Raw genomic sequence first — 6,905 nt, forward strand, 5'->3', positions numbered from 1 at the left:
GGATCTATGCAGTCAGTGTAAATCGGTGGGATTACTATGCAAGGGAATTTGTAAACTCTGGTGCCTTAGTTGCGTGCTTGGATTTCATGTGTGCGATATTTTAGTACGCAAAGATATGCTCTTATTTTAAATAAATAAAAATAACAGCATATCTTTAGAATGACACTGATTGACACACACCGTAGGCTCCGAAAAACCTTTTGTGTTTGTGAACGCACTTGTTTCCCCTCAGTTCTTTGGCCATACCGCTCCTCTGCCTTCTTTCAGGAAGCTCACCATTCTTTATCATCGCCCAAACGACAATAAAGAGTGAAATCTCATTGTTGTTGTGAAGAACACATAGCAGTCACACACTACTGTGTGTGATCTCCAGTGGAATGAAGATGACCCAATCAGCATCACTTGCTCAAAGTGACTGATGCCTAGAAATTATCTCAAAATTTGACCAAATGTGGCAACACACCAAGGACTTTCTTGACCTCAGAGCTGTGATCGCTATAGCTCATTTTCTTGCATTTAGCGAGATGTGCCTAAATGATGAAGATCAGATTTATTTAAACTTCTAATTTGCTATCTGTTGAGTACAAGTAAAGATAGTGCCATGGTTTTCTGTGTAAGGTTCTATCTGAAAGAGTTTAGTTGTGCCACTGCACCTAATTTTTCTAACCAGTTTGAATCTGAATTAATATAGCCAATCGGTCTTGTTGTTATGGTTCTGACAGATGCGTATAAATGCTGATGCCTGTATATATGTTTTATTCTAATGAACCATAAAACAGGCAATTTTCCAGTCAATTATTGTTAGACTTAGTTATTGCAGTTCTTAATGGGTGTAACTGTGTAGGATACTATTATGTTACTCTATTAGTGGTCTGGTGTGGTGTAGGAGTATTATTGTAGAATATAACACAGTCTATAGCTGTGCTGTTTAATCCCATTTTTGACCTGTTTGAGTGACGGCCACTGTCTTATCCAAATGGCCTGTTGCTTGTCTGTGGTGTACATGTTGTGAAAGCAGAGATTTCACAGTCAGAGGAAGGGTACTGTTCCGAGCTGTGCTGTTGGCTCCGTCTTCAAAGGTGTCACACTGAGATGGAAGTAGGAAGTTCTCGTGTCATGTGATAAGCCCCTGCATCATCACTGCTCCTGCTGCAAGTGAAACAGACTGCATGGGTTTATCACGGCCAAGCATTTGTGCAAGAAATATAGGCCTAGGCTTTATAGCCTAATTTGTTTCACAACGCTGCCACTACCAAAGTAATTACGCATTGAGCCTGTAATTAGGCATGGTGATAGATTTTGTTAACCCTGTGGAGAACCTATTCTATATATATTTTTAATGTTGTTCCAGAAGCTGTACCTGTTGTAGTTTACCTTAGTAGTAGTCAGTGGGAACTGGTGCAAACGGTAAGCTTGGATAAATGTCACAGCTCCCTGGGAAACCTGAGTTTTTACAGCCCAGTAATGAAGAGGCATGATCAGGCTGATTCACTCAGGCTGCCTCCTCCTCTGCCCGCCCTAGACGTCATGGCCAGGAAGCGCTGGCTGACTTAATTGCATAAATTGGATAGGATGGGATGGGACGCGTGGCTGAGGAAGAGAGTGCTCTCTGACGTTAGGGCACACGTACCGGGGGTTAGAGGCAGAGAGGCAGGGTCTGCGAGCCTAGCCTGTGTTGACTGGGTATTTGGCAGAAGATGTGTGAAAAAAGAGAGGGGGGATAGTGTAAGGGCTTTATGAATACAACTGCTACCAACATTAGGCTACAACTGGTACTGCTAGTTTGACTACCACCACCACCATCACTACCACTCAGCACAAGAATAATAACAACGACAACTACGCAAAAACAACAACAACAGCAATAATAATGATTATGAAACGGTAACAATAATAATCCCTCCCCCCAAAAAATACAGGTCACTGTTCAGCTGTTTTATGCTCAACCTGTCATTTACTTTGGATACATTTAGGCTGGGATGGAGGCGGAGATTTCTGTAAATGATTTACGAAAAGATTAAATCAGCTTGGGTTGGTTGCTGGGGCTTCTAGCTTAATGATGAAAGAGGAGGGTTGTAAAACGTCCCTGCTGTTAAAATGTAGGATTTTCCACCCACTGTCTGAATAGGGGAGGCACCCTAATGACTGGTTTGATGTGGTGTGAAAGAAAGAGAAGGGGACCACACAAATAATGTGTATTTAAATCGTACACTTTCACATTATTCTGCATTAATTCAAACATAAACAGATCCATTGTCACATGAGACAAGTAAAAGATTGTCTGGTACGGGCAGTTATATTACTGGTTGGGATTGGGTCAAGTTGTTGTGGTTACTCGTGGTGATGTCCCCTGTTAATGGGAGAAACCGTGGGGACTGTCATTCTGGCATACTACATTCTCTGTCTACAGAGAATATTGGAAGTGTCTGTGTGTTTCTTTGACTGTCAGGTTACGGTTTTGAAAATCCAAATCATGGCTAAAAGAAATTCCCTCCCCAAAAAATGTTGATGTATGAGGCGTCAGCAAACTGCAGCAGCGAGCAGAATATTTGATAAAGGTTTCCGCCTGCTGCTCGCTTCCCACCCGTCCCCCCCTGTTATTGTGCCCAGATGGTACGGTCTGGTGTGACAGGGCCCACCCGCATGTCGGGAGTCAGTGACAGGGGGGGATCAGCTGTGCCAGTCCCTGCAGGCCGCACCGCACTTTGGCACACCGAGTCTCCTGGCACTGCCAGCAAAAGGGCCTGGCTCTCTGTGCTCTCTGTCCATCCCTCGCCTTCCACGCTCGCCCAGACTCCCCCCCCCCCCCCCCCCCCCCCACCTTCCTCACTCTCCTCCACTCCCTCTGGTGTGTGCTGCTCCCTCTCCATCCCTGCCTCCCTCCCTATCTCTTTCACTCACACACTCTCTCTCTCTCTCTCTCTCTCCCCTCTTCCTCATCATCTATTCCTTCTCAGTGTTTCACAGAGCACTGCCTGGAGTCATTTAGCCTGGAGCATTTGGTCGATCAAATCAGGGGCGAATCCTTTTTGTTATCAGTTTGTTGAGGTTGTTTTTTGGTATTTAGTATTTTATTTTTAATTTTAACCATCTGGAGCATCCTACCCTCCATCGTGAACAGAGATGCTGGCAGAGCACCGGGAGAGCAGCAGGTATGGAAAAAAAATGGCCGATCAGTTTGTCGCCGCGGTGACAAGGGTTTGTTTACAGTTTCAGGAGCTTTTTCCTGCCGTTTATGTTTTATTGGGCTGCGTCAGTGACTGTAAAATGGCTTCTTTGGTGTCTCTGTATCAGCGGTAGTGGTACTTGGACTGATTTGTCGAACAGGGGAAAGGTTTTATGGCTGTAAAATACGGTGTGTTATTGGGCAATTAGCCTAGTTTTTCTGCCTGATAAGACATATTTGTATTACTTTAAGAACATACTCCCCACTTTCTTCCTGAAGTAGCTTATCACATCATAAAGAATTTTAATTTAATCAAGAGGGTGGCTGTTGTTTATCTTTCTTTCTGGTCGCCATGTTTTTTTGTCGGTACTGGTGATTTTGGTGGTAGAGATTAATTTATTTCGGTGGTGCTGTGGCAGAGCGCTCCAACAGGGATATACATCAGCCAAAAGCATGGCTTACATTTTCAGTTGCACATTATTTGATTAGTGATGCGTAAAATGTTTGTCAGGGTCGTTTTACGGATGACCTAGAGGTAACCTTATCTTCATTTGAAACAGAACTGTTTTAGAGATGAGTGGCCTTGCGACTCGAAAATGGAGAAATTTTGTTGCATTGTCTAAATTCATCTGCCTTAAAGCAGCACAATGGATCAATAGCTATTCGCTAACTGTATGCCAGCAGCTAAAACTAGCGAAATCTCTTGAAATGTGCTGACTTTGACATTATGACAAACTAGTTACTCAACGACTGTCCTTACACAGTCAAACAACAAGCAAGTGCAACACAAGACAAAGCAAGACGGCAAATAAGCTACTTAATAGCTCGGCAGACAGTAAACAAGTCGGGCTGCGGCAGGCAAAACTACATAACGAAGTTATATGCCTATTGACCATCGTAAGGCAATGGCACGGAGGCGATTCTCCATATTAAAATACATTGTAGCGCCCCAATTTTGTTCAAGCTGTTTTTTTCAAGGTAAAACTGCGTATCCTAACCCTAATCCTGAAGTATAATTGTTGCATAGTGTTACTTTAATGTAAGTTAATATGTTTCTGTTTATGTCATTCATTTGAATCTCTCATGCCATGAGTTGCCCCTGGCCTAAACTGGTATTTCCTGGAGGTTTGTGGATGGACGGTTTTCCTTTTGTCCTTATAATAAGGTGAATCTGGTGAATGGATATGCATTCTGCATGCGTGTCATGAAGATTAATCAAATTTGCCGCCGGCAATAAAGTCAGGATGGATTCGGTGGAACCAGAGGAAGTGATGATCTATAAGCTCTTAAAGACATCGTGCAAAAACGGAAAAAGAGATAGGAAGGATAAGGTCTAGCTCACAATGGTCAAAGCAATGACTTCCTCTAGTAGTTTGTGATTGTTTCTTGTACAGGCCTAAAATAGGCTTTTCACCAAATAAACCAGAACTGCAGCAAAAGCTTCAGACTTTGGGCTTTTTTTTCCATAGACAGCACTGCACAAGCATTGACTTGCAGTGGCCTGGCCTGATGGTTGGTTGTTGAGTCGGGTCAGGGCAGGCTTCAAACTTCAACCAAATTGTTTGGTGGTTCGTGAGAGGATTGTGTATTTTCTGTGACGGGACCGTAACTTGTGTCAGGACAAGCCAGTAAAGTGGCCAAAGCAAAATGACAGGGCCTCCACATCCTGTTCCAGTGTTTGTCTCTCTCTTCATCTTCACAATGCTTAGCTGTCTTGGCATCTCCCCACAGGATTCTTTTCTTTCTCTCTGTGTGTGTGTGTGTGTGTGTGTGTGTGTGTGTGTGTGTGTGTGTGTGTGTGTGTGTGTGTGTGTGTTTGTGTGTGTGTGTGTGTGTGTGTGTGTGTGTGTGTGTGTGTGTGTGTGTGTGTGTGTGTGTGTGTGTGTGTGTGTGTGTGTGTGTGTGTGTGTGTGTGTGTGTGTGTGTGTGTGTGTGTGTGTGTGTGAGTGAGGAAAAGAGTGAGAGAGTGGGGAGTCCCAAAAACCATAACAGAACAAGAGTGTTTTTGCAATTACATCACTTCAAGCTCTCGGGGCGTGTTTTTAGTCTGTGTGTGTGTGTGGCAGAGGGAGGGAGGGAGGGAGGGAGGGAGGGAGGGAGGGAGGGAGGGTGTACAATGCTCCCCCCTTTCTTTGGAGCCTGTCTCCTTGCGCTGCCTTCCCTGAAAAACAGGCCTGCTTTCAAACCTACCCAACATTCCCAGACACTCAGTGAAGCTGGCAGCGCTGTAAGAGAATGCCATGAAAGACTTGACAGGACAACAAAGGAGGAAAAGATAGAGGGAGAAAAGGGCCTAAAAGCCTTTTAAGCACATTTGCTGTGTTTCTGATCATATGAATAGGCATTCTCAGCAAACTGTCTTCATATTTGCCCTTGGAAAAGCTCAACTTGTGTTTCAGCAAGTCAGGTGTAAACTCTGACATTTGTGAAGGGAGATTATTGCTGTTATTAGCCATATAAGCTATGGTTGCTAACAGACAGGGAAGACTACTCACTACGCTGTCATTGGTTGCCCCCATTGACACTCCTGAAGGTAAACGTCAACATCTGTGATTAACAGGGACTGATGCCTTTAATTAAGAGTTGGAAATCAGAGGTGTTCCGTGGAAATCCATCCCAGGTCCTTGCAGAAAACCTACTGTAGGTTTGGGGGGATTAGTGACCTGCATCCATAGAGTAACTCTTCAGCAAGCAGGCAGAGAGGATTGGGTTCTTTGTTACCGGTAAGCCCAAATGTCATGGATGTCTGGAACTGCGGTTCCTCTCGTATACTGAGCAGGCTTCTTGACCAACAGGTCTCACCTGACAGCTGCCACACATAACTTCCAGACATCCCCCTGCCAACCCTCTGCCCATTACTCCAGCCTGTGTGACAGCTGTCTCAAGGCCTCCAGCAATAGCTGGCTAATATCGATAGCAGTGACAGTCCTGGGATGCCTTGCCAGAGGTTATCTTCTTGAAGCATTTCTTTCCTTTCCACCTCTGTGTAGACTAGAGAGTTCCCTCCCGTAGGAGCTTTTCACCCGTGTCAGTGTATGATGCCGTGACTGTGCTCAGAACGTCATGTTAAGCAAACGCCTCACTGTCTGTACTGGTTTGGGATAATACAAATTCTTATCTGTTGCCACATCTGTTGGGATTTGCAAGCAGAAACAGGCCCCCTAAAGACCTCACTGTGGCTGATAAGGGCATGACACGGCAGTAACCTGTTCTTTTGAAGTCACAGAACTTTAAAGAGTCGGTCGGGCGGGCTCAGAAATGGAGAGTTATTTTGTTTTTGAACGTTAATGGATACTTTCACGTTCCCCTCAGGCTCATTCAACCCAGAGCAAGGTGTCAGTGTGTCTGTGAGCTAAACAGTGGCGCCAGGCCGTACCGTGGTGGGACTCTGCTCGGGGATAATCAGCGCTCTATCTTTAGTGTGGCATTGTCTCCAGCTTCACGTGCCTAGTGTGAGGAAGAACAATGAGGCGTATGTAACCCAGGAAACTGGTCAGGAGGAGCAGGAGAAAGAGGAGGATGAGGAGGAGGAGGATAGTTTCAGGCTGGTGAGAAGTTGCTGCTGTTCCTGCCCATGTGGTTTGGCCTCGTGTTTCACAGCTCGTTATCACTAGCTCTTTCCTTTCTCGCTCCCTGCACATATGGACACCTTTGGTTTTGCTTGTGTTTGGGGTTTGGGACTTTGTTTGTGTGTCTGTGTCACTGTGTCTGTGTGTCTGTGTGTCTGTGTGTGCTATCC

The sequence above is a fragment of the Sprattus sprattus genome (genome assembly GCF_963457725.1).
Source record: "Sprattus sprattus genome assembly, chromosome: 15".
Lineage (NCBI taxonomy): Eukaryota > Metazoa > Chordata > Actinopteri > Clupeiformes > Clupeidae > Sprattus > Sprattus sprattus.